This window comes from Protomyctophum parallelum (genome assembly GCF_964188405.1).
Source record: "Protomyctophum parallelum genome assembly, chromosome: 1".
In the NCBI taxonomy this organism is placed as follows: Eukaryota; Metazoa; Chordata; class Actinopteri; order Myctophiformes; family Myctophidae; genus Protomyctophum; species Protomyctophum parallelum.
The window spans coordinates 41,906,979-41,929,245 of NC_139697.1; the positions used below are offsets into that span (position 1 = coordinate 41,906,979).

Genomic DNA, 22,267 nt, shown 5'->3' on the forward strand with positions numbered 1-22,267 from the left:
GATGAAAGGTTTCACCCAGATGTGGTGTGATGTGACATCAGCCAATGTGGAGTGGGTGTGGATAAAATGGGCAAAGAAGATGCCACGGTCATGCACGCACCATTTTGACCGTTTTGATGCGCGGCTCTGATCTCTGCCAATCCGTCGAGGGGGGATTAGGGGGAACTCCTGCAGAGTACGCCTCTTCAGGTCAGACCCCCTCTTTGATGTAGGCATATGTTTGTGTGTTAAACTTTCCATGCATACCACCTTGGTATTCTGTCTATGAAAGTAAGACAGTGACTGTGCCTGTCTGGGTCTTCATTGACAGTTGGAATGACACTTGTTCTCACCTCACTACTGTTCCATTTCGCGTCGCTGGGTCTCTGCAGTCCGTGGTGTGAACCTCTTCTCTCAAGTGACGACCACATAATGCACATTATCCATTTCTGCTCCTTCATTCCTGGCTCTTGTCTTTTCTGTTCTAATCAGCATTCTCGCTCTCTCTCTCTCTCTCTCTCTCTCTCTCTCTCTCTCTCTCTCTCTCTCTATCTCTATCTCTATCAACTGTGCATCCTCTGTATCTGTTCCTGCTGACCTACATTTTATGTTTCTCTGCCAAGGTCTATTTATTTTTCAGCACCCCTCCCCCTCTCTATTCCAGAGGAGAGAGAGAGTGAGAGAGAGCACCTGCTATCTCTCCTGAGACTTCTTATATCGTTTTATCTATACTCTTTATAGATAAAAACGATGTTCTCCTGCATCGTTGTCTACGTAGAATGTTCTTGTATTCTCTTGTATCTCTTGTATTCTTGTATTATCTCTCTCTCTCTCTCTCTCTCTCTCTCTCTCTCTCTCTCTCTCTCTCTCTCTTCTCCTAGTCTCTGTTTATTTGTCCTCAATTGATTACTGTAACTGGTAATCACGCAAATAGAGTTGACTTATTCCTCATGACTTTCCTTTCCTCTCCATTTCTACCTCACTTAGATTAGAGACCATTGGCTCCTGGCTCTGTGGCTTTACTCAATGAATGCCCCATTGTGTGTGTGTGTGTGTGTGTGTGTGTGTGTGTGTGTGTGTGCGTGCAACTGTGCGTGTGTCCGTGCGTGCGTATCAGAGGCCAAGGCTGTTTTTCACCTCTGCACCCTCTTACACCTCCGAATGTCTGTCAACCATTCAGCTGATGATAGTCATGATAGTCAACGGACCTCCGCTGGCCCAGCACTACAATACCAAATTCGGCCACTATGTCCATTTCGCCTCAGGGTTTCCTCCGGGTGCCGTCTCTATTAATATATACTCTAAGGTCCTGACCCACTGTTTGGGAAACAGTGCCTCCTCTCCTCTCCTCTCCTCTCCTCTCCTCTCCTCTCCTCTCTCCAACACTTGAGCTATTTACCAGATGGTGCAGTGGAGTTTTCTTTGTGTTAAATCGGAGACCATACTTAGGTTTTGGTTTTGGAAAAAATCTACTTCCCGGGAGAGGTAATTTGTGTTGGAGTGAAATATCAATCCAGAAATCTCAGTGGGCCACGACACAAACCCAGACCAACATCAGCCCTTGAGGCTGCTACGACTACGTCTCCCACCACCATGTTGAAACATTCACACACAGACTATAGGGTTCCAACTATTGATTATGATGATAGAGGCTACTGGTATAGATAGAGCAACAAATCAATTAATTGATTCCTACTGAACAATTTAGGCATGGCCTTGAGGTTTGGGGAACGGAAATACAGGAAGTATTATCTCATTTTTCAATCACCAAGATTTAATATTGGAGGAGGAAAGGCAGGAAATGAAGTCAGACCGACTGATATTTTAAAATTACATGAAGAATATGAGAGTGAGATCTTATCATTGAGCCTGGTGTGCCATTCAGTGTGTGGGTAGTACATCACAGAGAAAACTGTTTGAGAAGTGTGTGTGCGTGCGTGCGTGCGTGCGCGCAAATATATTGTCCTGCATTAAAAGTTGTTAAATCCCCAGGTTTGTCATGTAGAACAGAACTGAATGTAAACAACACCACATTCGTGAGGAACGGTGTGCTCCTTGTTTTCAACCAAATGATTTGGAATCACATTCTTGGCTTGGCATAGCATTATCTGAAATGAAGCGAGTGTGTGTGTGAGAGAGAGGCCTTGGTTTGCTAATTCATTGCCCACCAGGCCCAATGTAGCCACTGTGAGAAAGTCGGTGTCATTGTTTTGACATCCACAATGTCATGTATCCCCTTTGGAAGAACATTACTTTTCTGTTGCAGTGCCCTGTGTGTCCAGTTTATATGTAACACATAACTATTATTTGTTTGTGATTAATGAATTAGTCAATATCACAAATTATGTTGTTATAATATATTAACAATCAGAAAGAAGGCCCTTCTTGGAATATATCATCCGAGGAATCCCACTTTTCAAAAGGTTAATGTGAAATTACATTTCTGAATGAAACTCCCAGTTTGATCTCAAATCTGCGAACTAACCTGATGTCTTTTTCTCTTTCTCTTCCATGTTGAATGTCATTGTTGCTGCTGCCCATCATCATCAACAGGTAAATACATCTATTTGTTTATTCCACATGCATCTCTTGCTAATGCTACTGTTTATCCCATTCTGACCTGGCACCCATTTTGGTGTTGGCATCATGTCGTGCTTTAGCTATTGAAAAATAGCAGATCTACAAGCTCATATCGCGCCACCGAGTGGCGCGATACGAGCTTGTAGGTCTGCTATTTTTGAAAAAAATCGAAGAACTACTGACATTTTTAGAATCTGATCTCAGGTCAGAATGGGTTCGTCAGACCAGCGTGTGTCCAGTGGAAACCTCGTATGAATCTGATCTCAGGTCAGAATGGGTTATTTGGCACTGGTTGCTGATTTCTCCGAGGAAATCCATTTTAGTTTTGTTGCCACGCCACAGTATATTTGTTATATCTATGGCGTCTTCTTCCTGCAAAACCGGGATTTGGATCACGTGTCCGTTCTTTGAATAGATTGATTCGTTGGGAAAGACCAACACAATTGTATTGTGGTGCAGTTCTCTCACACAGCCGATGCCATTTCTCAGTTTGCCTGCTGTGTCTCAATGTAGTCATTCCTGTCTTTACAGTCGGTGAGTTTATGTCCAGTGACCGTAAAGGTTTACAGTGTTGTGGAGTGTCCATGGTGTTGCGGCCCCCGGGACAGTTATTTTAGAGGAATGGCTGGAAAAGGTGAAAAAGAATCACGCTCGCAAGTAGCGATCGTTAGACACTGGTCCCGTTGCTATAGTTACTGGTCACACCACTGATATCTGGCCCTGTTGCGTGACAGACCAAGTGCACCAGGATGTGTGCGTGTGTGCGTGCCTGCGTGGGCGAGCTGGAGAGAGACTGAATTATTACCTTTTGGTTAAGGAGATACTTGGCCTGTATCTTGCCTCACCCCTTCATGTGTAAATCTTTTAAGCGTGTTTTGATATTTTGAAAAACATTTACAACATTGAAAATAGCCGCTGTACATCATCGACACACTGAGCTTGTATATCAGCTATTTGAACTATAAAAATTATAATTTAAAATAGTAAAAAAATGCCTAAAGGTTTTAGGCATACTGTAAGGGGTAAGTCAGTGCGCAAGATAGGGGCCATAGGCCTGGGCCGTGGCTCAGCGGTCCAGTTACCTTGGCTGGTATTAGGTAATCCAGTCTGGCAGTGTGCCACGGCCTTTACTGCATAGCATATCACCCTGTGTGTGTGTGTGTGTGTGTGTGTGTGTGTGTGTGCGCGCGCAAAGAAATGAGGTTAATGGACTGTGCAACTACAAAGGGATATAGATGGAATGGAGGGCGATGGCTTTTTCAAATAGTATGTGAATGTGTGTACATTGACCTAGTCTCTTCATAAATGCAGTCCGTCAGTGAAAGTGTGTGCGTAGGCAAACTGTGCCTATGACTGTGCATAATGATTGATGTGCGTGTGTGTGTGTGTGTGTGTGTGTGTGTGTGTGTGTGTGTGTGTGTGTGTGTGTGCGCACCTGCCGTGGATGGAATATTCAACCACTGAGTCATCTCCTGATAATCTCCCTACCTCCCTGAAACACACACACACACACACACACACACACACACACACACACACACAATAATTATATATATATATACTGTACAGAACCCCAAAAGGGGTTCCCGTCCAGAAGGGTTAGAACACCAAAAGGGGTTCTCGCCCCAGAATTGGGTTAAGCTTGAAATGTATGCAAATGTTTGAATATAAATATTTTTTGTAAAGCAAAGATGTCTTACTCAACAGTAAATAAAGTAAAGACCAAACTATTTTCATATGGGGGTCGGCAGCCAAATATAATTTTGGGGGTCCTTGACATGGAAAAAGTGCAGCACAGTGAGCCCACCACTGATATAGCAACATACGTTTCTTCGTTTTTGTTAAGATTTGTAGGAAGACATTTGTAGGTTAATGAAACCTCTTATGCAAAGATGTTGTGTTTTATTCTAGGTTTGATGTAGTAGCACTGTGGGAGAACCGTGAGACAGAGAGAAATATGGTACAGTAAGTTACCACCCACTCCATCCAGTGAGAGCTAATTACTGTCCCTTACCGAACAATAATAACTATGCAGGCCTGCTATTCTCACGGGCATTAGCAGACAGCTAGCATGCCTTTCTGCAGTGGTGGGAAAAGTACTCGTTACTTGTACTTGTACTTGTTTTTTAAGTATCGATACTGCAATTTAGAAATACTCTGTTACAAGTAAAAGTCCGGAATTCAAAATGTACTTGCGTAAATGTACAAAAGTATTTATATCAAAATGTACCAAAAGTAGAAAGTACTCAGAATGTTCCATTGCACAAGTTTTCAACTGTATACAAATCTTACAAGCTCACAATGCAATGCGAGCTTGCGATGCAGTGTGAGCTTGTAGATCAGGTATTTTGGCCGAAATGTATATAGAGTTGAAGTTTGTAATGTATCTAGCAATCTATAAATGCGCCAACGTCTCTGTATGTCTGTAATCTTGTAATCCACGTAACTCGAGAACCGTTCTCGTTCTCTCCACCGACTTCAAATTCGACACGTACGTTCCACACCACCACAGGGAGTGCCCGGTGTCGAGTCTGTCAGACATCCAGTTGTCCAGAACCAGCACAAAAGCCTCTGCCCAGGCTCTGGACCCGATCTACAGTATATCTCCATATTTGGAGCTGGCCTGTTCTGACATCTGCATATTCCAAAGACAAAGAACTCCATATAGGCATAAAAGGGACACATACTGACACTGTACAGGTGGGGCATGCATTTCCAACTTGCATCGTTCCCAGTAGGCGAGTGCCCAACGGGCACTTTTGTAATAATAATCTAAATCTAACTAACTAGTAACTAAAATTGTAGTGAAGTAAAAGTACAATATTTGCACCTGGGATGTAGTAGTGGAGTATAGAAGTAAAATACAGAAAACTGGAAATACTCTAAAGTACATTGAAATACCTCAAAATTTGACTTGAGTAATAAGTACCATAGTATTTGAGTAAATGTACTTTACTACTTTAGAGCACTGCCTTTCTGTCTGCTTGAAGGAGACAAATCTCCTATGAATCTGTTTCTTGTACAAACACTGGGTACTGATTGGAGGTTTGACAGCTTCTGTTTGGGTGGAACAATGTCTTTGTTATGGCTGGCAGAGGGTGTGTGTGCTGCACGTGTGAATGTGTGTGTGACATTGACAAACTGAAAGAGCGTTGATAGAGAGGTGTGTGAGTGAGAGCAGAGGAAATAGTTGAAATGTGAGAAGTTCATTCCAGGGAGACTGACCTTTTTCGAAGAACATGTTTTTTTTTTTTGAATAACTGTCGAAACGTCAGCAGTTGTGCAGACAGACCTGGACTTTGTTGGCAACATTGCACTGCTCAGTCTCTGATGGGGTTAACGATTCCTGTTTCTTAACGGTTCCCTTTAACGATTCTAATTAGGTGGTTTCAAATGGACCCTTACTGGTCTGTAACTCTGAGGTTGTACAAATGGAACCAAACAGACCCCTATGGGTCCGTTTGGTTCCATTTGTACGCTCTCAGAGTTATGGTCGTCCTTGAAATCATTGTAATCTTGTAGCAGACAGTGAAGTCCACATACCAGCTCTGACAGTATATGATAAAACTGGATCCGGAAACTGTAGCCCTGGTCCAAGGCTTACAGCGAGCCTCTCTCTGACGCCTTGTGGAAGTACCTTCCACAGCCCTCTGGTCATATTTCCACTCCCGTGCGCTGTTTTTCTAATACCAGCAAATAAACAAAACGACGAAACCACTCACCGAAACAAAGCCTGCTAGACCTTGGTAAAAGTCTATTCTCAAACCTGGGAAGCGTCTCAGGTCCCCAGTTTCTCTCTAAAATGCACTTTGTGCCATTTTAATAACGCAATGTACCCTGAATTTAAGGACGGTAACGCTATCCTACACTCGCGAACCGCCAGGATCACATTACTGGCGGTTCGCAAGTGTAGGATAGCGTGATCCAGTTAAATTCAGGGTACATTGCGTTATTAAAATGGCACAAAGTGCATTTTAGAGAGAAACTGGGGACCTCAGACGCTTCCCAGGTTCGAGAATAGACTTTTACCAAGGTCTAGCAGGCTTTGTTTCGGTGAGTGGTTTCGTCGTTTTGTTTATTTGCTGGTATTAGAAAAACAGCGCACGGGAGTGGAAATATGACCAGAGGGCTGTGGAAGGTACTTCCACAAGGCGTCAGAGAGAGGCTCGCTGTAAGCCTTGGACCAGGGCTACGGAAACTGTTCCAAATTTGATGAAACCAATTCCGGAGTGAACGCCAAGAAGACTTAAGTTGACACGTACAACACACCTGAGCAACACGTATGAACACATTGGAAGGTCGAGAGCTGAAGGAGGTCAAGGACTTAAAGTAATTTTGGTCCTGGATCAACTCAATCTGAGCATCAAAATATAGAAGGCAGAGTCGTGGAAGGCTCTCAATGACCAGAAGAATATCTGGGGCTCCAACATAACCAGACTGAGGGGCTAAAATGTTATTTTTTCCCTTGCCACCATGGAGTCTGTCCAGTTCTACTATGGCTGTGAGTTCATTAATATAAACATGCCTGCCTTATGTAAGCCAAGGACCATTTACATAACTTGGTAAACAGACATGGTATTGTAGATGGCAAAGCACAACAAACAATAGTTTTTTATTTATTTTATTTTTTGCAACTATTAGGCCAGTGGCCACTGTGATAATAATGGTTTTGTCATTTTCCAACCGTTATTGATCCAGGGAAGCTTTGCGGAACACACAATGTCAAATTATACTCACAGCAGATCTCTAAATTCACAATGTAATTGTATGGTGACGTGACACGTGTGAGTTTGTAGACCAGTACAATTTATGATGAAAGCTATACAGCTACAAACATTCACCTCTAGGAACTGTGCAACACACAAATCCTGTTGACTGGCTGACTCAAGGACACTTAATCATTGGTTCCTGGAGGAAGGGAGGGCATTTCTCTGTCAACCTGACTGTAAATGGCTGCTTCTCTTAACATTTTCAGTCTATAATGTGTGAACTCTGGCAATATTTGTCTCTTCTCCGGCCTCTTTTCCCTAACATTAAATTGCTGACTTAAATGGGGTTATTTGGCAAACAAATGGATGCTAAGACCAATCTCGTCATCCCCCCATGCATTGTTCTACCCCTTCACTGTGGCGTAGACCTAGAAGTGAGGTACCATTAAGCTTGTTGGTTTCCATGGTGTCAGACCTCTACTACACCCCTCTTTGTGTGTGTGTGTGTGTGTGTGTGTGTGTGTGTGTGTGTGTGCATGTTTTTTAATAGATCATTCAGACTTCAGTTTGCAGGTTAAAGGACAGGCAATCATTTACCGTGCACTGTTTACCTTTTCATCAAGTATAACAGAAAGAGGGAACTGATAAGAGTGATAATAGAAAGAAAAGAGGAGGAAAAAGACTCAATACAAAGTTAAACAATACTTTAGACTGTATCGAGAGGATGTAAATATCATATATGATTTTATTATGATTTATAGAGTGAAGAACATGTATCTATGACTGAAACACAGCAGGGTAACCAGTTAGAACCATAGAGTCAGATAACAAAGTTGAATAGTCAAACCATAAACGGTGTTTCCATCGTATGAATACATTTTACTTGACCTACATTAGGCTACGTGCATACTACTGTACAGTACATGCATTGCCATTATTATGGGCAGTCATTGATGGAAACATACACTTTAATCCATTTAAAAACAGTGATTAGGGGGCATACCAAAATATACAGTAGGCTCTAATGCAGCCTGACAGCGAGTCGCGGGTTCGACTCCCGAAGCCCGATGACCTTTGCTATGTGTCACAACGCATCCTATTGTGATGTGTTGTGAGTTTGTATTTTTTTTTTTCAATTGCTGCCCAAACTAGGTTGAAGTAAGTGGTTGATGCATTATCTACCTGATATCACTATTGTAATTTTCTGGTCATTGATAATGATAACACTGATGGACTTTTACAGACAGACAGACAGACAGAGGAATGTGGGTGTTTAAAAAGCCCAGGCGTTTTTGCCTTCTCTTTCCTCCTCCTCCCCCTGTAATCTGCTCCAGTATGTTGATCCAGCAGCAGGCAGCTCAAAGTCACCACACACATTTACGCAGGGGGGGGGGGGGGGGGGGACCAGGACAAAAAGGCATGAATCTGACTCGATGACAAATGTGTGACAGTGACACACATGCACCCACAGCGTCTATATGCAACACTTGTTTTGAGAAATGCAGCACAGCTGAACGCTGAAAGTTGTAAGAGTTGAAAACACGCCCCGTTTTGCTCCTGATTTCCCTGTGACACACATACACAAATTAGTCACACACACACACGCGCGCGAGCGCACACACACACACACACACACCCCCCGGACGCAAGTGAAACGCATGTCTCTGGCTCTAGGCAGTGACATCACCTGCCTTCAGCCTTGTGGTCAAAGTCCAGTTCCTCTATCAGGGCTTTGAGCGTTTCCAGAGCTAGCACAGCAACCGGCTAAGGCACACACACGCATACATGTAGTAGTAAATACGCACCCGGCGAAGAAGGAAAGGTCTTGAAGAAGGAAACGAGGAGGAGGGATTATCCACACGATTAAGGATGGGTCTTCACTGACGGCTCGGATCCCCGGGGGTTCCCTCTTTTTGAGCAGCCGCAGCCTCCAATCAATACCTGCTCTTCTGTCCCTCCCTACTTTTCCATTCCTCTCTCCTTTCCTGGTTTACCACAGGGGTTACCCCTGCCCTCTCAGAACTGCAGTGTCTCTGCTTCTTCCTCAAGAACGTCAGAGGCCCTTTACCCCATCCCTTCTATTTATTTATTTATTTTGAGTTCTTTTAACCTATAATTCTGGTCATCTTCTCACTTCTCATACTCACCGTCACTACCGTGGATCTGTTTACCTCCCTCTGTCTGGCTGTCTCCCTCTCTTTCTCTGCATTTGTCTCTTTTCCGTCTTCGGGAAAGAGGGATGAGCTCTACAGCTGGTTACAGACAGTTCCTCCAGGACCTGGAGGAGAAGAGAGGTTGGTGTCTCCTTTCAATGCCTCACATCATCTTTGTTCGTCAAAGCTAGTGATAACTACTGACTGACGCGTTCACTTGACGCCTTTCAAGGACTTTAAATGTGCTTTATAGTTATTGCCCTGTTGTAATCTTTCCGTATGACTGGACATAATCTCACGCTATCTGTGTTGATTAGGTGGCAAGCTGTGGAGTATGACATTGAACATGCAATTTATGAATGATCTTGAGTCGTTTTGAACTACGAATGGGGAGCTTGAGTGAATGCCTTATAGGCCTTATATGCTTTTGTTGTATTCTTAATCCTGGTTGAGGGAGTTGATTACATTTTGGTTCGCTGTTGTAGACATCAGGATGATTCTTCGGTGGGATATTATGAACACAAGTGGACTTTCAGTTTGATCTAACAACCAATGAATGGAGTATCTCTGCATAAAGTCTAACCGAGCTAACAGTGAAAGGCATGGTTTCCCTCAGTATGTACTTTGAATTGGAACTGCAGGTACTTTGTACGTGTACATTTTGGGTGGTCATGTTAAGCTTAACATCAAGCCATGTGTGTATGCGTCACTGCGTGCGGGTGTGTATTTACATTCACGGGTTGCGCAGTGTACGATAGATAAGCTACAGTATGGGTCAATAGAAGGACGAGGGACAGCCTTGTTTCATATCAGCCAGCCCAGCAGCATTAGCATTACATTGTTATCACAGCCATCTCAATCACCACCATCTACTGTACGCCTTCATCATCATTAATTTGTGTGTTAAGCTCTTAATTAAATTGCTAAGCCGTTGTATGCCGATTATTGTTCATGGTAGCTGAACAATTAGCTGCAGCATCCATATTTGAGACATTGTGTCTGCATGGTGTTTGTCTTCACTGATGAGCAGAACAACGCTTGTTCTATGGGGATGCTGCCAATTGTAGCAGGTGTGTTGTGCGTGCCATGCAAACCAAAAGCAATGCGGTGTCAGGTGACACAGATGCAGGCTGGGATGCTTCCTCCCAGCAACTGTTGTTAGCCTACCACTTGTCCTAGTATATGGTTTCCTATGGTTTGTCCAATTTCGGGTTTTTTTATGTTTAAGACCTGCAGGCCGATTTTATAAAAACGTCTAAATCAGTAGTTCTTTGGCTATTCAAAAATAGCAGATCAACAAGCCCGCAGCGTGGCACAAAATGATGAGCTTTGAGCTTGTATACCTCCTATTTTTGAATAGCCAACGCAAAAAATATTTTTTTCCCGCCCAGTTTTAATTGGATAAATGTCTGGTCAACTTCCATAACAAAATAATTTTGAGGGTAGGAATTTCAGTACAGTCAGCTCCTGACTTCTCTGAGAGCATCAATGTTTTTCCACATTATTCTTTCTATATTTCATGTTGCTGAACCACACAGACGGACCAACATGGGGTTAAAGTGGCAAGGCAGCTGTCTCTCTGTTCCTTGTTAATATCATCTCTTCACCTGGACCACAGAACAAAATGAGCCTTAACATGACAGCATGAGAACAAAGAAGAGATGGAAAGGCATAATTTCATCATCTGCGTTCTTAAACCATTTTAGTGCAAATGACATTTTAGCATCTGCTACTGTGACTCAGGCCCCATCATTACATCACATGAGGTGAAAGCCAGCCATGATATTCCCCGTGACACCTTTTGAGTCCAGTGAGTCAGACATGGTGTGTTGTTTTGTTTGATTCTGTAAGACCACTGAACCCACAGTGGAGGCCTTCTCTGGTCATGACTAGGAATGGGACGATAATCATTGTTTATTTATTGTGAAATTGTCCTATGTCATACACTAGCTTTGTTTAGCTGCTAATTCAGTACCACTTAAACCCACTATACTTGATACAACGGAAATGTAAAGAGTGCATTTAGTATGCTCTTATTTCAATCTACACAAATCGATTCGCCAAAAATGTGTGTTGGCTATTTTGGGAATCTCCCAGGATAGAGATGCTCAAGTGGTTAAACAAAAGTGTCATTTTACGTGTTAAGCAGTATTGATTATAGCAATATCGTTAATCACAATTATTTATTTATGTCATTTTCATATCGTCCCATCCCAATCATGTCTTGATGACTTGATACATGATATATTCATTGTACAGTTCTTTGGGACCGACCAAAGGAAATACCATGACATAGGACTGTATGATTTATGTTGTATTGTTATCAATGTTATTATAATGTTGTTATACTCGGTAATAGAGAAAGGCACTAGTAATTGCATCTTGAAAGAGGACTTCATCCATTTTCATACTGTATATTACTATATCTTCATATAGTAATTGGTCACTACTGCTCATAATGAGATGGCACAATTTCCATCTACTCACTCTGTTATCTCATTAGTGGACTGTGGACAGTTCAGAAACCTGTCTACTGTCTTCCAAGCTAATAGAAAGCCTCTCTCTTTCTTTTTTTTCTTTTTTCTAAATTTTTATCCCACGATTTTGTAACCCAGTTTTCTTTTCACCCAGTGCCAATTATCTAATGTAATCCTGGGCGCTACACTTCCTCTGCCAACCTGGGGGGGCAGCGGACTGACCTCATGCCTCTTCATGCCTTCTTTCTTGAAAGTTGGTATGCTGGAATAGAAACCATTTTTTCTTCCACAGCCTTCCTCTGAGACACAGAGGAAGTAGACAGAAATGGTTCCATCTTATAATGAGGATTTAGTGAGGAGTGGACCAATTGAAGATGAGTGAAGTGTTCCTTTAACTGAGCATCTTCTCAGCTACAACAGGTGTTATGAATTAAATTAGGCATTGATCATGATGCTGTACTACGATCTGTCAGGTGTGGAAGCTAGCCCCCAAATTTAATGAATTAATTAAATTAATTGTGCAGTAGTACCTCAGAGCTGCTAGCTTGCAGGAGGCCCTGATGTTGCCCTGCAGACCAGCAGGCACTTGTCCAGTTGTCTCAATGTCAAGGCTGTAAGTTAAACATGAACTGCAGAGGCTCCTTTTGTCTAGTCTGTATTGTAGGCCATACTGTGGCCATGGCTGCCCACCTGCTGCTACTTGAGCTGTGGTGATAATGCAGTCAAGAGCACACCCCTCACCCAATAGCAGCTGTTGTGGTGTCAGGCTTGGTCTGAGTCACTTCAAGACACAATAAACCCCTTAAAATTAAACTAAACTATTCAGATAGAAAACTACTATGGCAAGTTTACTCTGTCTGGGTTAAATTCCCATTCAGTATTTCATAGCGTAGCAGGGCACTGAGCGCAGTGTACACATCAACTACTGGAGTAGTTGATTCTGTATTTGACCAAAGGACTTTGATATTTAAATGTTACCTTTGTCCTAACTTGCAGGGGAATGATAATCCAATCATTCGCTTTTGCAAACACACATCGTACATAAATCATCAAATTTCCGCCACCATCTGTGGCCTCAGGCTTTCGCCTCTCTTTCGGTATTGTGTTGTACCTTCTGATACATTCTTCATAAATGGGTTTAACATTGTCCTACCTCACTGATGGACAGATAAATAATGTGTGACAGCCCGAGAGCGATGGAGGTGTTTGCTCATAATTTGTTTAAGGTGGAGCAACAGGCGGCTCAATCCATATCTCTCATTATTCTTTTTTTTATCTCTCTCATGCAACGTTTCTTTTCTCTCCTTTCTGTTTGTTTGTTTGTTTCACCTTTCTTTCATTCTTAATTATGAAAGCTCTCCCAAAGTTATTATCATCGGCTTAGCTTGCGGTTGCTATAGCTAGCGGTAAACAGACCCTGTTGCCCTGACCAAGATGCCCGCTTAATTCTGTGATAACGGCGACATTTGGCCACGTTCTTCTCGGAATTGAGGCTCAGATTGAAGTGTTGGAACAGAACATCGATGTAAGTGGTTCAGGACCGGAACCCTTTTTGGGGTTCTTGTTACTATCTACTCTACAGTATAGCAAAAATCGGCCTCAGCCATGAATGGGTTAAAATGTGGCGCTAACTCACGGTTACAATATGAACACTTCTCGTGACTTTTAAAGTTGTTATTGAGACATTAACTATTGCTATTGATTTTGCTTCCAGTTCATTTGGGGTAAATTTGGGGTTTTTCAAAATAAAAGATCCGCTGTATCTGGCTGGCAGGGAAGCGATAACGCCGGAGTTCAATGGTGAACTTCCTCAGTCCTCAGTGCATCCTTCGTCTCTTTGTTTGGTGCACTTACTATGTCAAATGTGTAGTGTAACCTGTAGGCTAGGTTCGCATTGGCCTAGTTTGTCTACATGTACTGAGGTTTAGTATTTATCGTCCCTTTCGGAGAATGGTTTTGTGTGCCCTCTTAACTTTTCTGAGTCATGCTCCAGTTGGGTGTCGATGGCCCAATGCTCTCAGCAGGGATACACTTTCAAGTCCTGAAGATGTGGAGGAAAAGCTTTATTTTTAAATAAAAAGCCCCCTAATGACCTGGCATAGTCCACTTTAGAGTCACTGATGTTTATTACATTATTTTATTTAATGAATGTCTGTAACGCAGAATTGTCGTCTATTTGTAGACTTTCTTCTGAATGGGGAACATGGAGTGTATGAGTTTGACTCATCCATTATGGAGGTGTAGATTTTTTGGTTGTTATTACTCATTTTGTCCATTCAGGTCTTTTTTTGGACTGTTGTGGCAACACCCAGTTTAGCTACACTACACACAGAAGACATCCTCAGTGTTGAGAGTGAGTGTAAAATAGATCTGTGATTTACTGTGCGGTGTCAGCCTTTCTTACCTCTTAACACAATATTCTCATCATTTGATTCATGTTATTTGCATATAAGATGCCCTTCACCTATTGAGCTGAACAGGGAATACAAGTCCACCCTGGCAGTACTCTGTGCTCTAGCTGTTGTGTTAAATGTAGGTGCAGCCAGGCAGCATTTTCCATTATGAAGACTTGGTAATTGAATCCAATGATCATGGGGCAGCCATTTGGTCCAGGTGACCAGAGGGTGGGCAGGCGCCTGGCGGGCGGCCTGGCAGGGTAGGGTTAGGGCAGAGGTGTTGGCTTTGATGCACAGCACCAGCCAGGTACAGTAGTCTGTCAGACATACAGTACAGGTTGGTGAGGTGTACCTTATAGTCCCAGTATTCTTTACACACAGGAGGCCTTTGTCTCAGGAGCCAAACAGTCCGCTTACTGTACCAGTGGCTTGCCTTTCAGTATGTAAAATTAACTCGTAAGAATTAGTCCTGTTCCTTTGTGACTTGATTTATAATAATCCAATCGTGAGCTGTGTCCGGAGTGTTGTGGTTGTTTTGTTTTGAAAAAGGGAAAAAAAAGGAAACACACACACACACACACACACACACACACACACACACACACACACACACACACACACACACACACACACACACACACACACACACATTGACACTATTGTTCCCCCCTGCTGTCATGAGTTCCAATCAACATGGTGGTCACAGGAATAAAGCTGCTTTTAGAATTAGATTAACTTGGATTGGAAGGAGGGCCAGAGAAATGTGATTCAATGTGATTTACCCTAGTTAAATAAAGGAGGGAAAAAATTCAAGAAACTAAATGAAAAACATGAGCCAACTTTTGAAAAGCAATGCTTGGTACAATGCTTATTTATTGTGAAACATTTAGATTGCAGAAAACCTTCAGCTATCTTCATAATTGTCCTCTCATTTCTGTCTACCCTGTCTGTGTCTCAGAGGGCGGCTGTGGACAGTTCAGAAACCTGCACATTAGTGACATTACGTATATGCAGGCAGATTTGGTCATTTCAAATAAGATTTTCATTATTATTGAAAGAAGAATGGCTTCTATTTCAGCTTTCCAGGAAGAGAAAGACTGCAGTTTTTATTAGCGTGGTATCGCCATCAATGATGTGATTGGTAGGCAGTAGGCACGTTTCTGAACTGTCTATGACCAATGAGATGCAGACTAGTGAGTAGATGGAAATTGTGCCATCTTGCATTAATAACAACCTGTGTGTGTGCGTGCGTGCATGTGTGCTTACTGTAAAGGGTGGAGGAGGACAGGGTGAGTGTCATGCCATGCATGGTGTGTTTCGAAGCAAATTGGTGTTGCATTTGAATGATGTTGCAAGTAGGTTCACCTGTAGACGCAGGTGGGACAGCTGGCTAACGTGTGTGTGTGTGTGTTGTGGAAAATGATGCGGTCAGTTGCAGAAGGTAGATGAGGAAAGTGTGCTTGTGTGGGTGTGTTTTGGGTGGGCGTGGATGCGTCTACTCTAGTCTCTAAATTCTAAATTGTGTTTGTGTGGTTATGTAAAGTGTCTAAGGAGTCGTAAGGATCTGTGTGTACGGAATGTGTGTGTTTGTGTCTGGCCGATTACTGTGGTCCACTTAGCATTGCCTTGTCCCGTCTCCCCCTAGCATTGTAATCCAGCAGTCTAACCCTGGTTTATAGTTGGCTGCGCAGCGTGTTGATACGTGCTTTGTGCTTGTAGATCTGCTATTCTGGATTTGCGACACCGGTGCATAATATGAAATGGGCTTATCTCTGATTAGCTACAACCCCCCACAGCACGAGTCAACACACAGACACCCAAAAACACTACTACTCACACAGGGGTGTGGGCACACACCCCTGGGGTGTGTGGGGCCTGTGGGCATACTGTACCTTGTATCTCCTCTGCCTCCGCTGCCTTCAAGGCTGGGTCCGTTAACCTCAAATAGAGCCGTAGAACAGGCTGTTTTTCATATCTGTTATCGCTTCTGCATCTGAACTAGGCTAAAGTTAATACCGCAGTAGCCTAAACAGGCATAAAGCCTTCGATGCCAGTGACTCAATGCCAAGCAAACTCGCGGTTAACGTCTTTACGTGGCCAATTCAAGCAGAAACAGTACATTTGGCACGTTAATTGCATCAACAGCAGTACATTTCACAAATGAAACCACTGTGGCCAAGACGACGATATGTACCTTCCAACAAATAGCCCAGGATATGATTTGAGACATTTTGGACATATCCATTGGTGGTATTTGATGAGCTATTGTACATGTGAGAATGTAGAAATTTGATATACAGTAGGTTTTCAGCTTTGCAATTATATAAACGATAGAGACCTGAGGAACAATTGTCAGAATGCTGGGTGTGGTTGTCTCTTTATTAAATGTGAGGTAATGAGGCAGGTTTTTATGCTTCTGTATCTGCCATTTGAGTGTACCGTGTATTTTATGTAATTATTGTTCATACGGTGTAGAGATGATGGGAATCTAAAATTGGCAAATGAACTGCAAAATATTCCAAACCGATCGGATGGAGTCTTTTCAGTTGCCGATTCCTCGCTGTGGAAGTCACTTTCATTCAGTTTCCTCCCCCACCCTGTCATCAAAACACACCTCACCTCTTAAGCCTCATATTACTGACTGTAGCTACCCAAACCCAACATTATATCCTCCTTTGTCATCAATTATTTAATTTCTTTTTTTTTTCTCTTTCTCCCACATAAAGCATCCTTGAGAATTTGGAAAAGTGCTGTAACTAGGCTAAGTTGTATGCATAATGATTATTTATTTGACGTTTTATTTGATTATTAACTTTTTAGTCTGACACTGGAACCTACAGTATGGCAAAACAAATCATGCTGGCTAAATCATTGGTGAGCCATATCTGGAAAATCTGAAACGATGACTACAAGTGATGCTGGCGCAAATCTTTGAGTTTCCCCATTACTCACTAAGTGTGAACGTTGTTGTCACAGACAGTCTAACTACTGTCGCCCTGTGAGCCCCGCAGCACGTTGACGAGGTTACATAAATGTCCTGAGACCGATTCTACAAATGCCTTCTAAATCAGTAGTTATCTTAACTTTCACAGTTTTCCAAATTGTTAAAAAATAGCATATGTACAAGCTTGCAGCACAGCACGAAGTGAACTTGAAGATCAGCTGTTTTTGAATAGCTACTGTAACGCACAAAATACCGGTTTAAATGGGTTAGGTCACTTAGGTTAGGTGAGGTTTTTTTTGCAAGTCCGATGGATCAGAGTTTATGTGCTACCTGGTCAGTGATTGAGTCAATCTGGATAAAAGCTTTAGCTACACGCACACACGTCACACACACACACACACGTACACGTACACGTACACGTACACGTACACGTACACGCACACGCACAGTCGCACACACACTCTGACTGTATATAGTCTGTACTCTATGTGAGAGCAACAAGTCAGATGGCTACTGACATCAGAGGGGTCATACTGAGACTGTACCAAAGTGCTGTCAGATCTGAGGCCGTGCAGTAGTTTCTGCTTTGTGCTCAATATGTACTCTCATGTCATTTTGTAGTCTTTTGACATAACTATCATCCATCAAGCTGTATTATCACGGGCCCGGGCCTTAACCTTCTAACTCACACTAACCGTGTGTGATGAGAATGAGGTCGGCGTCGAGCGGCATCACGTCATGCACTTTTAAAAACATTGTCTGATGTGTGTGCAGTGTACCGTGGATCAGCTTTCAGCCTCCGTGCCCTGCTACACAATGGCACCTTGGCAGTGCCATAGTCACCCTCCAACTCTCTCCCTCAGTATACTGTACACCTGCTTGATTGTGCCAGGGTTCAAACCTGGCTGCCACCGTCAGTCTGCTTATTGCTCTGCCGGGAGTGTGCAAGTTTAAAAGCCTACCTGCTGCTCCAGGCAAACACTGTCTTTCATGTACTAATGTAAGGTGCTTGTATGGCATTTGATTGTCTGACTTAACCCATTCAAACGGGGAAAGCAATTTTATACTTTTTACTTTTAAAATTCAGAAATGGCAGATACACAAGCTCATAGCATGTCACTTTGTGCCGCACTATGAGCTTGTAGATCCGCTATTTTTTTATTGTGAAGATTTGTTCAAATTTGAATAGATATTTATTTTTAAAGCGAAGATTTTGAACTCAAATCTCAAAGCTTCTAGGGGTCCCGACTCCCAGAGATGGGCAGTATTTGAAATACATGTATTTGAAATACGTATTTGAAATACTTTTTTGTATTTTGTAATTTGTATTTCGCTGGGATGGAAGAAATTAGATGTATTTTGTATTTAGATACATTTTTTGACCCAGTATTTGTATCTTGTATCAAAATACTTTTTCAATGTATTTTGCCCATCAGAGATGGGCAGTATTTGAAATACATGTATTTGAAATACGTATTTGAAATACTTTTTTTGTATTTTGTAATTTGTATTTCGCTGGGATGGAAGATGTATTTTGTATTTTGTATTTAGATAATTTTTTTGACCCAGTATTTGTATTTTGCCCATCTCTGCCGACTCCCTATAACAATATATTTTGCGATCGTGGCCAGCGGTCAAATAATTTTGTGTGTCCACAGTCCTTGACATGAAAAGGTTTGAGCTCCAAGAACAAGGCTCCATACATTTATTTTAATTAAAAGGGATTGTGACATTTAAAACACATTTTTGTAGATTTTTTGGCTTTTTTGGCTTTTCTTGACATCAATTTCACCAAAAAAAACCCGAAGTTTGAACATTCAGTGTATTCTCTGCTGTCTGGACTTTTGTGAATAATTATGCAAAAATGTCTCATCTGGTTGGACGGCAGAGATATACGTAGATCTCCGCTAAACCTCCGCCCCCTCCACTCTGCTCCCTGCCTAGTGCCTACCCTCTGTTCTCCACTTCCTCATTGTGACCGCGACTTTGTTTCTTTGTAATACTTACTAATAATGGCTTCTAGAGAAAAATCAATCTGCTCTGTTGTTGGCTGTGTCAATCAACACAAGTCCTTACACTGGATACCAACTGGCCTAGATGACTCTTTTATTTTTGACGATGACGTTCCTACCAAGATGTCAAAGTAGCGCATCTTGGGTTGACAGGAAAGGGGGAATTACCGACATCTACAGGCTAAAATAATGTGTTTTTCCATGGCTTCTCAGGATGAAATTTACACATGCACAAAAACCCCTTTCAAGAAATACTGGAGTGGAGTTGAGTGTTCAAACTTTTTAGACAAGTTTGAAGGACCATGGCCAAGACTTTTAATGTTTTTAAAATTATGTTATAAATCATGTCATAATACCTTTAACTAAGTTACAATGGGTTTGCATAGGAAGTGGGCGGGGCAGCTAAAATTAATATCAAGTATCAAAATACTGAATCAAGCAACTTAAAAGTTATTTTGAAAGTGAAATATCCCTTTAATGGGTTAATTGCCACTGCTTGCTTTGTAGACTGTGAAGCCCACCTGATCTCACACTAACACTCTGACAGAGCCCATGATAAGCCATTATGTTTTACCTCTTAGATCCTTTGGCTGTTGCTTTTTATCCAGATTGACTACACTTAAGCACGTACTTTACACAGTAGTTTAATGTTGACTTCCTTGACTGCCAGCATTGCATGAAACCACAAGTAAACACATTCGTATTTACAGCTTTGGCGTTCAGCTGATGCTTTTATCCTGGGTGATTTACAGTGCTTGTTTGTAGGATATTAGTTTAAATTCTAAATACCGTAAGCTAACAGTACTGAATATTAAACAATTCTAAATAATAATAATATATTATATGCAACATGTCTTGATCACACGCACACAGCTTTGAGATTCTCTTGTCAATTGGGTTTTGCATGACTGATGGAATATGCTACCAGACTTAATAACAATAATATTTAACAACCCCCACCACAAAATACATTCATTGTTTTTAATATAATTGGTCATCCATTATAATCAAAGTAGTGCTGCCAACGAATATTCTATATCCGAATATATTTTCGAATCAAAAAAAATAATGAATAACCGAATATATAAAATTAAGGTTCGAAAATATGTTTTATTTATTATTATTAGTTTTCGCGAGATGGTGCCATGGGTAAGCGACGCGTTGTGACTTGTGAGCTTGTAGATTAGTTATATTTGCCACGCGACACGTGGCTGCCTCGTACTCTTCCTAAACGCAGACTACGCAGCGTAGTGAGCACAGGGTGGGCGGGGCCGCGGGAGCCTTTTATGTTCTTTGCGCAGTGGGTGTACGCTGCTCAGAAGGGTGAAATCTTCCGTCAACAGCGTATCTAGTGATCAGAATCTGGGTCGGTGTTGTTTCGGACAGACGGGAGAGTATATTTTTAGACAACACACAGATCTATCACTCATCAATCTTCAATCATGAAGCGACTTTATCCTTCAGGAAATTATAAAAAGATAAATAAAATGCGTAAGGATGAAATGTGTTGCCAGGTCCGGCAGCAGCAGCAGCAATGCAGTGTTCTGTTCTGTGAATTAATACTGCCTCCGTGCCTCATTTTGATAAGGGAGAATGCGTTGTGTTCCAACTCGGTTTTCAGCAGCACCAATGCGCGGAGAGAGAGTTGCGCCAGCAATGCAATCTTAAAGGACAACTTTAGTTTTTTTCAACCAAGGTTCATGTTTTAGGTTATTAGAGAAACTAAAAGGTGAGTGTACATTTTCTTTCATTTGCTGCTTTCTTTCGTTTTGGGGATTTTAGCAGTTTTTGACAGGGGGGCGGGGGCATTCGAGCATGGGGCTAAATATGTATTTTTTTACAAAATATTATGGCGATTTATTTTTTTATTATTTACTATAGTCCTAATAAACCCCAAGAAATTACATCTGGCCACAAAAGATCACAGGATCTATTGAATGTGACAAACTGACATATTGAGCCTATACACACAGTATAAGCCTTCCCCCAGTAGGCTATACCTTCACATTCAGTAGATCATGTGATCTTCTGTGGCCAGATGTAATTTCCTGGAGTTTATTAGGACTATAGTAAATAATAAATAAATAAATCACCATCAAATTTGGTAAAAAAAATACATATTTAGCCCCATGCTCGAATGCCCCCGCCCCCCCTGTCAAAAAGAGCTAAAATCCCTAAAACGAAAGAAAGCAGCAAATGAAAGAAAATTAACTCACCTTTTAGTTTCTCTAATAATAACCTAAAACATGAACCTTGGTTGAAAAAAACTAAAGTTGTCCTTTAAATGTTATGTCTCAGGTTGTATTGGTGTAAATATAATTATTAATAAATCCGAATGGCTCGAATTGAAATCCGAAATCCAAATGGGTCGAATTGCTCGAATCCACGTGGGTTTTTAAAACGAATATCCGAATGTAATTTTTGGACAATTCCGGCAGCACTAAATCAAAGGGTATTGCACATACATTGACTCTAGAATCTAGATCCTCAGAAGTTTGATTGGCTCAGCTAACTGACAATAAATCTAAATGACACCATTCACCATCGTAGCCTGTAATTACAGCATTGCACTGGCCAATCATCTGGTAAACAAACAAAAACAGTAGCAACTACCAGTAAGTGCATCTTTTTAGATTGTTGTAATTAAACCAGTCATTTCAAATAATATGGTATATTTGTTTTCTATATAAAACATAATTTGAAATATTATATTTATATTTGAAGATTGTTGTGACTATTCTAATATTCAATAATTCCAAGTTGTCCCTAGGCCTATTTCTCAGCAGTCTCCTGCCAGCTGCCCGTTCTAAAGTTAACCAAAGTAATTTGCTTAGCTTTTTGCAATAATTTGAAAACTATACCCATCAATACATTGATTTATCCATGCATGTGTCCTTATGCACGGCCTCTGAATGGCAGCTGCCAGGCAGACAGGGGAGATAACACAGATGATAGTCGTAAAAGCAGCATGGCTTTTCTGTTGCTTGTCCTTGTTGTTATTGTCATCAGCAGGACCG

General features: G+C 41.7%; 1 protein-coding gene across 10 annotated transcripts in view; it reads left to right on the plus strand.

Moving 5' to 3' along the window:
- Positions 1-22,267, plus strand: part of macf1a (microtubule actin crosslinking factor 1a) — a 266,103-nt gene that overhangs the window by 68,704 nt on the left and 175,132 nt on the right. The window lies entirely within an intron of this gene.